General features: G+C 45.1%; 1 pseudogene; it reads right to left on the minus strand.

The window, feature by feature from the left end:
• Positions 1–887: 887 nt before the first annotated feature.
• Positions 888–9,819, minus strand: LOC116863462 (annotated as a pseudogene).
• Between the last annotated feature and the right edge of the window lie 981 nt (positions 9,820–10,800).

Genomic DNA, 10,800 nt, shown 5'->3' on the forward strand with positions numbered 1-10,800 from the left:
AACTATTGGCCAATGGTGCATATTTACTACTTAATAACTTCATATTTTCAGTGGCACTAAAATTGTAGATAACCATAAAAAAGAAAAAAATATTATATTAGCTTTATATATATATAGGGGTTGAGAGGAAACTTGACTCCCGCTGGTCTTGTGTGGCACTCCCAGCTGAGACTTGGGTTCTCATTAGATTTTGCCTTGGGGGCTCTTTGTCAGTTTTAACACGTCTTATTCACATGGAGAAGTTGAGGGTTCTGTGTCCTCCTAGTTCAGATTCTCTGAGCATCCCAGGAGGAGAATGCTTGTGCAGGAGACTCATTAAGACAATGGCCCTGTGAGAATGAGGCCTTGCGATTGAAGAAGCAGGGAAGGAAGGCAAAGAAGCCAAGAAAGAGTGTAATTTCAGGCCAAGTTCTAAGTGTTTGATGGGTGTAAATAATGCTGCTTTGCTGAGGAAGGCCATAAGGCCTGCTTCCCCATGGCCTCGAGGAGAGGGGAGAGGGAATCTCAGGACAGCCGCTGCAGGAACACAGCAGAGTTCAGAGGCAACCAGGTGAGGGAGATGGAAGGAGCGGCAGTGTGGCAGCCCCCGTGCAAAACAGAGGTAGCACCAGCTATGGGAATGACCAAAGGAGGAAGAGAACAGACAATGTGTGTGTTTGAGGGGGAGGGTGGAGCTACAATCAGAAGGAGAGCAACAGGAATCCGTGCCCCAAGAGCCAAAGACGTGATTACCTCTGCACCCTAAGCTTGAAGGCCACGGAATCTACATGCCCATCTCCACTCATCAAACTACAGTTTTCTTTTGGGAATCTTCTGTTTCATGACACCAAGGGCTTTCATGTGGCCAAAGATTAGACACGCACCCTGGCTATCCCTTGAGCCCTCACCAGCATCACACTCAGGCTTGGGAGGTTTCTTCATGCAGATGGAAGCATCCAAAGCCAGCTCTGAAAAGAAAAGGACAACAACAGGATGTGTTATGATTCATGATCTTTCTGAGCCTCCACCTACATTGATGTCAAAGAAGGACAGTGGGCAGAATGAGATAGGCCATCTGACAGTTCACAGGTGAGGGACGGCAAAGGACACACTTCGATTTTTCCCTGTTGTGTTCATCTCTCTCACACTCCCGTAAGGATAATGGTGCCAGGAGGCTGACATGTTCACAATGGACAAACATGAAATCAAGAGAAACAGAACTGGTAAAAAGAAATAGTTCTGGGGAAGAGAAGACAAAGTCAAGGAAATTGTGCTGGAAAGAGCTGTACTGTTGGAGAGAAGAGACTATAGAGCTCAGCCAAATTCAAGGTTGAAGGGAAGCCTTTAGGGAGCAACCAGGGAAGAGAAAGCTGGGGAATTTACACAACACACTTCAACATGCTTTACATTTCATACATGTGCACCATGTATAATATAAACACTGAATAGACATCATCTATGTGACATAAGTTCTAAATGTGTGTGTCTGTCTGTATGTACATATATATATATTTAACTGAGTCAGTGATTAAATAGGGATTTGGGGGACATGGAACATAACATTCTAACCCTACTTCTGCTCAGCTGAAATGGGAAAAAACACATGGAATCCACAGGATGAGAAAAGTGGTGCTGAGAAACAGGTGAGCATGGAAGGATTATGGGGGGAGCTGGTGGGAACAAATGAGAGTAAAACCATCTGTCACAGTGCAAAAGTTTGCATTCACTTCCAGTTGATAGGTTGAAACATAATCCCCAGTGTGAAGGTACTATGGGTAAGTCTTTGGGAGGCAGATCCTCCCATAAAAGGGATCCATGCCCTATAAAAGAGACCCCACCAAATTCCATTGCCTCTGTGCCCTGTGAGGACAGAGTCAGAAGGTGGCCAACTCTGAACCAGGAAGGCAGTGTCACCAGGCCCAGAACGTGCCCCTGTTTGATTGTGGTTCTGTTGCGCATCCAGAACTATGAGATACTGATTTTTGTTGTTGAGAAGTCAGCCCATCAGTGGCATTTTTGTTATAATAACCAGAGTGGACAAAGTAACTGACATGGAGCTTGGTTTCCTGCTCAGGCCTCTGTGGGAGATGAGTCAAAGAAAGAGGAAGAGAACCAGCGGGATGAGTTGGGGCCAGGACGGTGGGCACCAAGGAGAAGTGACAGGCTTCAGGGAGAGGACAGTAAGGATGGCAAGTTCTAAGGCCATTGTCGGGGCTGTGCTTCCAGAACACTCACTGAGCTCTTTCTCTGGCACCTCTCCCTGGTGCCACAATGCTGCTGCTGATGTCACCTCCCCCTGGTAACTGCATCTCTTCATTTCTCAGGGAGATTGGTGCCTGACAGAGGAGCCCCAGGCAACCCCAGGCTCCAAGAAGGGATGCAGAGTGCAGGAGGGTAAGGGACACAGGACCCAGAGGATGGTAGAGAAGCTCAGTCTTCAGGAATTCTGAGCAGCAGTGGATCCTGATGAGCAGGAGGCTGGGGACGAGGCCCCGCAGGTGAGGGGAGATGATGGACTAGATGGAGGATCACTGGAAAGAGTGATGTATATACTTAATGGAACAAAGTGGACTTTTATTTCCTTAGAAAAGGAAAAAACAAAAATAAGCAGGAGATGGTGTTGTGAGGCCAGTATTTCTTCTGTGACTGTGAGCACTGAACAGGAAGATTGGTTTGAAGATGTTGAAGTTGAGGAAACTGGGCACACGAGCCTTTCTGAGAAAGGCAGGCAGGATGGGCTCCGTCAATAGCAGAGCCGCTAAATGGTGTTCCTCCCGGCATGAAACAATACCCTGAAACCATTTCCAAGAGTTGAAACACTACAGGGATCTGAGGATTAGACGGGACAAGATGATACATATTGCCAAGCAATTTTGTTGGATCAGGGATCCTAGAAATTATATTTCATGTTCCCAATCAATGAGACGAAGACACCATTTTCTGTGGTTTTCAGTAAGGGGACTGAAGGAAACATACATAAGAAGAGGAAGAAGTCAGCCGGTGAAAGAGCCAGGAAGTTGCAAGGCCAGCACGTGGTTTAGAGCTGATACTAAACACCAGGCTCTTGCTCACCTTGCTGTATTGGAGCATCGTGGGGTTTGACACACACCTGCCTTCTGAGACATGTGTCTGAACCTTTCTCATCCCTCCCTCCCTGGGAACCCAGACCTTGCTGTCAGCATCTCTGAGAAAGCTGTGCAGCAACACAAGGATGTCAGACAGCCTAGTCAAGAGCCTCTAGGGGACCCCTGGTGAGAACAGATAGGGGCCTGGGACCTCTCAGCCCTGATTGCTTTTGGATGGAGAACCTCATGGAGACACTCATCTCCTGGAGGAGCTGGATGAGCCACAGCCTCTGTTCACAAGACAGAGTGATTCCCAGGGTAGGTGTTGGCAGAGGTGTGGCTGGCTCCCAGGTGACACTGGGGACTGTCATACAATATTTTGTTTACATTTACAACTGTTTCATATAATTTGATAGAAAAGCAGAGATGAAAGGGCAAGCCCTGTCCCCACTTAGTCCCTGATAGGACCAAGTGGAGAGCAGTGAACAATCTAGGCTGATGAGGGTCTGATGTCCACTACCCACTGGCCAAGGGTCCTGGGCAAGGGATGTGACCTCAGTGCCCTTGGCTCTCACAGGAGATGCCACACCAACTGGAGAATGTCCCTGTGAGGACCCTGTGATTCCAGCACAATAGAGCTCCTGGCTCTATGTAATTTAATATTGAATCCAAGAGCAGAGATCAAACCAGTGTGAGTCTACAAGGCTTTTTGGCATAGATGCATCTTTTGGCCTGTTTAGGTTGTTGGATACATAGAAGACAGGCTTCCTGGGACCCCCTCTCCCCGGGAACATTGTTCCCCTCACAATGGGAGTACTTACCATCTACATGCAGATCCAAGAAGGTTTCTTGCTTTTCACATGTGGATGAGGCACTTGTATAAGGAAGGCCTTCAGGTGTCTGGCAGGTCCTGGCCAACTGAAGAAGTCAAATAACATTCGTCCAGTGACCTCTGTGGGACTGCATTTTCTTCTGCCACTGGCAGCTCCCTGTGGAGCCTTCTGTCACTAGGAGGACTGGAGATGCAACAAGAAGGCTGAGTCAATGTGGAGTCCCAGCTGGTTTTGACAGCAGGAGGGGGGACTGGAAAGAGAGCAGGAGGTGGTCAGAGCATGATCAAAATGGAAGTTTAAAGGGAAGGAGTACTTCCCCAGTGCGCGACAGTCACAACACAGTGCACGACAGTCACAACACACAGCACACTCAGAAAATGATCCAACCAGCACCAACTCTTTTGCATACGTTTTGGTGAAATTTACAAAAGACCCCAAGACAACCCTCAACTATGGCAACATTGTGGATTCCCAGAAAGCTTGTGTGTCCAAGACCTATATGTCTAAAGACTGAGACATAATTTTTTTTTTTTCTAAACACTCTTCTTGCCATGAATTCTTGCCAACATCATAATGCAAAACCAGCAGAGAAAGATGGCATCTCAGGCTGGATCTGAATCAAAGAGAGACCGTGATAATGCCAGAAATCCTGTGATTGCTTGGTCTACCAGCATCAGTCTGAAACTGTCCTTTTGGATAGGGATTTGCCTGGTTTGGGGAACAGAGTAATGCTGGCTTCATCAAAAGAGTCTGAAAGTTTTCCTTCTGTTTCTATTCTTTGAAACAGCTTCAGGAGAATAGGTATTTTTTCTTTGAATGTTCAGTAGAATTCCCCAGGGAATCCATCAGGTCCTGGGCTCTTGTTTTTGGGGAGGTTTTTGATCATTGCTTCAGTCTCATTACTAGATACAGGTCTATTCAGGTTGTCAGTTTTTTCCCGTTTCAGTCTAGGAAGTTTAGAGGTTTCCAGGATTGCATTAATTTCTTCAAGGTTGCTGAAATTATTGGCATAGAACTGTTAATTTCTGATGATTGTTTCTATTTCCTTTGTGTTAGTTGTGATCTCTCCCCTTTCATTCATAATTTTATTAATTTGGGTCCTTTCTTTTTTCTTTTGGATTAGTATGGGCAGTGGTTTATTGATCTTATTGATTCTTTCAAAGAACCAGCTTCTAGTTTCATTGATGTGTTCTACTGTATCTCTAGATAACTCACTGATCTCTGCTCTAATCTTGATTATTTCCCTTCTTGTGCATAGGGTTGACTTAATTTGTTGTTGAATTTCCAGTTCTTAAGATGTAAAGAGAGCTGGTGTTTTCGGGATTTTTCAGGTTTTTTGAGTAAGGCTTGGATGGCTGTGTATTTCCCCCAAGGGACTGCAGGTTCCAAGTTTGGGAGGGATTAGGCAATGGGCCTATACAAGTGGCACAGTGAAAGAACATTGCTAATGGACCATTTTGTGGGTGTCTGAATGGGTGAAATATGTACATTTAGCACTTTCTAAATTTGCCTAGATCTCAGATGTCACCATTAAATAAAAGCCCATGGTTCTTCAGAGTTACCTGGGGTAAATCGGGTCTTGGTCTTCTTCCTCCAAAAGATCATTATGACTTCCTACAAATAAAGAGAGACAGGGCCAATCACATTCCACAGAGCACCATTTATGCATTAAAATTAAATATCCACTACAACTAGCACTGGGGCATAATTATCCTTAGCGAGGCAGAGGATAGTGTGAGAGAAAACCTCCAGGAGGCCTCAGGGAATGTCTTGGGAATGTGTCATGGTTTGCTTTCCTTAGCCATTGGGCATGAGCTCCCTGATGTGGTTGGGCCATATAGAAAGAGTCTTGTGTACAGAGTGAAATGTGTGTTTTACCATAGATTCTGGGGAACATCTTACCTGAATTTTAAAAACTTACTGCAACCTTCTCACCTTCCCTTATCTCATGAGATACTCTAGCTGTGATGGTTTAAAGGCATTTCGACACAGAGACCACGCTGTTGGATAGAATCTGCAAATCCTCAAATCAAGAGGAATCTTTTGTGTAAAATCCTTTGTGCTACCCAGACATAGGAGACATGCATGGGGAGGGGCAATGCCCAGGCTCAACTTTGCTTCAGGGAAATATCCAAGCCAGCTGATGGCAGAGAATTTGATGTCCTGATACTCCGATGATGACTCACTGAAGGTAGCCAACATAGAGGACACAGACTGTGGGGATCAGAGCAGTCAAACCAGGGAAACCACCAGTCCAAAGATATAGGTAAGGCTGACGACATCTTTGGACAGGCATAAAAGTGCAAGGACTTTATTTGGGTATGAAAACAAGAGCAGTGCAGATGAGGAGAAACATTTAATGGAAATCAGGAACAAAGACAGACACCTTGGCCTCTGTAGGACAAGTGAGTGTGAGTTGTCACATCTGCCGTGAATCCAGTGTCCTAACTTCCATCAGAAGCCATAAATAGGGCCTGAGATGGGGAATAAAGGGCAGGTCCATGACTCACCTGGTGTCTGTGCTGAAAAGTCTATCCTAGAGCCTGACTGACATCCCTATGTCTACCAAACGTCTACACAGGGATGAGACATCTCATTGTAACCAGAGTTTGGGATACCAAACATAGGGGGTCAATTTGGGAGTCCAGTTGGAGCTTTATCACCTTGACAATGGAGGATTCGCTAGTTAATTCCAGAGCAGAACAGCTGTCTGGATCTTTAAATGAGTTGCTGTCAGCCCTCCTATAAGTTGCATGTTGGTCAGACAATTCAGGAGGGGGTGAATCAGTCAAATAGCATTCATCCAGTGAGTCCCCTTGGGCATCCTGCTCTTCCACTTCTGGCAGCTTCATGCTGAGCCTGGGAGGGTGGGGAGATCTGGACATTAAAAGAAGAAAAGGAGATACCCCAGCATCCTACTGGTTTTGAAGGGAAGCTGAAATGCAGAGTCATAACAAAGGAGCACAGCCATTATTGATGCAAAAACTATCCTCCTGTTTCATGAGCAGTGTGTGGCTGCTGTGGAGACAATAGAGATATCTAGAGAACAGAAAGATCTCAGGGTAGTGGCCAGATAAGAGTTTCTGAGCAACAAACTGAATGATTGTAGAATGGAAGTCATGGCTCACAGTAACCGTGGAGAATCCTAAAGATGGTTTGGACACATTTGCATAAATGCTGTTGCTGTTACATTCAGTGATCAAGTGAACACGACTTTAAAAGGCATCCTCAACCTGGAGAGATCTCATGTGTTCAGTGACTCTTTCTCTAACTACTGGGATAAGACGTGAATTTTTTTCTAGGTATTCTTTTGCTAGAATATATCTTCAATGTGGTAACACCAAAGAGGGAGAGACAGCTATGCCTGTCACTGTGGATTTACCAAAAGAAGACAACAGGGGAATGCAGAGAATCCCATTGACTAATCAATTCACCAAGTTCAACTGAATGCAGGTTAGTGAGATGGAGGGATCCATTAATGGAATTTAGCCATGTAACACAGTGAAGACACACATCATGATTAAAAGAGATACCTCCTGGTTGGAGAATGGATGAAATAGATATATTCATCAGTTTCTATTTTTTCATTGAAATGCAGTCCTTAAATTTAACCACTGAAATAGCAACCCACGATTCTTTCTTTTTATTATTTACATATAATATGTTATTTGTTTCAGTGGTACAGGTCTGTGAATCATCGGTCTTATACAATTCACAGCACTCACCATAGCACATACCCTCCCCAATGTCCATCACCCAGCCACCCCATCCCTCCCCCACCCCCAGCAACCCTCAGTTTGTTTCTTCAGATTAAGAGTCTCTTATGACAACCCATGAGTCTTTAGAGTTACCTGGGACATATCAGGTCTTGGTCTTCTTTCTCCTCACAATGGAATTGATTTTCTGTAAATAGATAGAGACTGTGTCAGTCATTAAGCAGAACCCTTTCAGTATAAAAGAATCCAGTGTCTAATGCTTCCCAGGCACTCAGATATGCTTAATGTGAGAACATGTTCAGTGAGAAGATTACATGAGGATGCCTGGTGTATTGCCTTGTGATAACTGCCTTGATTTCCCAGCCTTAGCCATTGGGTAGGAGATTATCATCCCAGTTTCCCATCTGAAGTCTGTGTGAACACTTTAACTTCTCTTTTTTCACAGATTCTGGAGAGCCAGCCTCCCTGCATTCTAAATAGATTACTGCAGTATTCAGTCTTCTCTCCTCAGATAGCTGGGTTCCTGAAAGCTTAGTGGAATTTATACACCCAGACTGAACAGATGGAATTCAACTACAAACCCTCAAGTTAAAGTGAGTCTTTGGTGCTACACAGATCCATAGCCCAATTCCTTTGGGGGGAAGGAAATGCCAAGGCACAGCTGTGCTGCTGGAAACACACAAAGAGCCTCTCAGTGGAGGCACTGATGGTGGGTTTTCAGACAACTGTTTAGGAAGACAAGCCAACCTAAAGGAGATAAAGAATGGGGCTAAGAAGACCAAAACCAGTTAACCCTGGACAAGAATGCCATTTGACTGTGGCAGGCATAGGATCATAAAGGACCTGGCTCAAAGATGAAATGTACAGCTTATTAAATGTGAGAGAAGAAATTTCATCCAAATTAGGTCTGACAGACATCTTCTCTGGTCATATTGCTGAGGTGAGTTGAGTTTGTGGTGCCTGACATGGGCCCAGTGACCTGACAGAGAAGCCAGTGTGACAGGTGATGCCCTGGGAGTAGGAAGAGAGGAAAGTTCCCTGACCCACCTGATGTCTGGGCTTAAAACTCAATCTTAGAGCCCAGTTCAGATCAATACGTCTCTACAGAGCTTGCCCACAGGGATGAACTTTCTGGGCACAGCAGAGGTCTGGGTATAAAGAACAGGAGATCTGTGTGGATGTCCACTGGGAGCTTTATCACCTAGACAATGGAGTACTCACTGGCCCCTTCCAGAGAGGAACAGACTTCTGGGTTCTCAGGTGAGAAGATGGTGGCGCTCCTGTAAGGCCAGTAGGAGTCAGACAGGTCAGGAATCACTGAGTATATCAAGTAGCATTCATCCGGAGAGTCCTATGAGTTGTCCTTCTCTACCACCTCTAGCAGCTGTTTGCTGAGCCTGCTGCATGGGAACAACTGAACATTAACCTCAGAGGGATCTGAATCCTATGTCCTGTCTGGCTTTGATGGAGGGCAGAAGGGAGTGGTCCAGAAAGCAAAGAGGTTGACCTAGGAAAGAGAGGAACAACTCTTCTTGTGTTTGTGGGACAAGGTGTGTTTGTYACAGGGGTGGCAGATAGAAAGGACAATAAGTGCTCAGTACACAAGCTAAATAGCAAGTTTGTGAAGGAAGAGATGAATTCTCTCTGTGCCACCCAGCCGTGACTAGCTACATACAGAGTCCCAGAATGGTGGCTTTCCCCCTTCATTCAAATGGCATTGAATTCTGCATGTAGGGGCCAAACACTGGCAGCTTTGGGAGCAGGTGACTGTCCCAGGTATCTCATGCCCGTAAAGGTCCCTTTCTCTAAATATTGTGGCATGATAGAATATGTTTGTCTCCTTGCCATGATATTTTCATTCTGTGAACACTGTCAATTGATAAGTCCAACAGGTAGAAAGTAGACATGCATGTCTTTGTAAAGTATACCAGGGACAAGGGGCATGAACAGAGATCCCTGTGATGTATTAGTTCAGCTGGGTCAGCTGACTGTGGGTCAGTTACTCAACTAGAGAAGTACTTCAGAAATGGGGAGCAATCCCAGTACCACAATGAAAACAGACAACGTTGTGAAAATGGATCTTTTGTCATTGACCAAATGGGTAATAGAGATCTCTTGAGCACTTTCTGCTTTTCCCTGGTTGCCACTTTGCAATTCACAGCCCCCATGTATTCAGAATTACCTGGGAGCAACTGACTCCTGTCCTTTCAGCCTGTCCTGATCCATTTGGTTTTCTGCAAATAAACAAAGACAAAGTGACACCAAGCAGATTCCCCTTCACAAATGCCCACTCCTGTGTCCCATGTAGCACAGGGCAGAAATCTAAACAGAGTAATTACAGGCAACTGTGAGACAAATCATCCTGGAGAGCTTAGGTAGGTCCTTGTAAGCAATCACTGGGATTGCTCTCTTGAGCCATTAAACAAATGTTCCTGATATGTCAGGCCATCATCAGAGCATCCTGCCTTGAGACTATGCAAAGAACAAATGATTCTCTTCCCCAAGATTGGGGGAACTACCCAGCTACTTCCTAGAGTGTTGCTGCACTATTCAGGCTTTTTCCATTTGAAATGCTGTTGGTTAATTGTTTAGAGGAATCAGCCATTGAGATTAAACCAAAGAATGGAATCTGCACACCATCAAATCAAAATAATCTTCAAAGCCACAAAGAAACAGGGGCTGTTTATGGTTGAGGAAAGTTTCAGGATCCTTCCTTGCTCCAGAAAAAATACACTGCACAATAGCATGGATCCAGTTCTGATTCTCTGCTGACTTGAGAGAAGACAAATGGAGACACAGACTAAGTGAGGAGACTGAACCAGGGTACTGACATCTCCAAATATATAGAAAAGGCTGCCAGATACCTTGGCAGGCATTGCAATTCAGGGATATGGCTTAAGAATGAAAATTAGATCCTTGCAAGAGACACAAGAGATGAATTCAAAATTAGGATGTCTGGAAGTGACCTCCTGTGCCTGGGCTAGAGAAGTACATGATTCTGGCAGGGCTGCCTTGAGAGCAGTGATGGGCAGTGGCCCAGACATAAAAGTGTTGTGGCTTAGAAAGGAGTTGAGCAAAGCTCCCTGACTCATGGAATGTCTTATTTTGAACTCAGTCCTAGAGCCTGAATGAAAAGAGTTTGTAAGTATATGATTGACTTATGGGGGTCAAGTCCTTCAATCTACATAGCATGTGAGGAACAAGATA

This window comes from Lontra canadensis, unplaced genomic scaffold (assembly GCF_010015895.1).
Source record: "Lontra canadensis isolate GAN:19392208 unplaced genomic scaffold, GSC_riverotter_1.0 scaffold1278, whole genome shotgun sequence".
NCBI lineage: Eukaryota > Metazoa > Chordata > Mammalia > Carnivora > Mustelidae > Lontra > Lontra canadensis.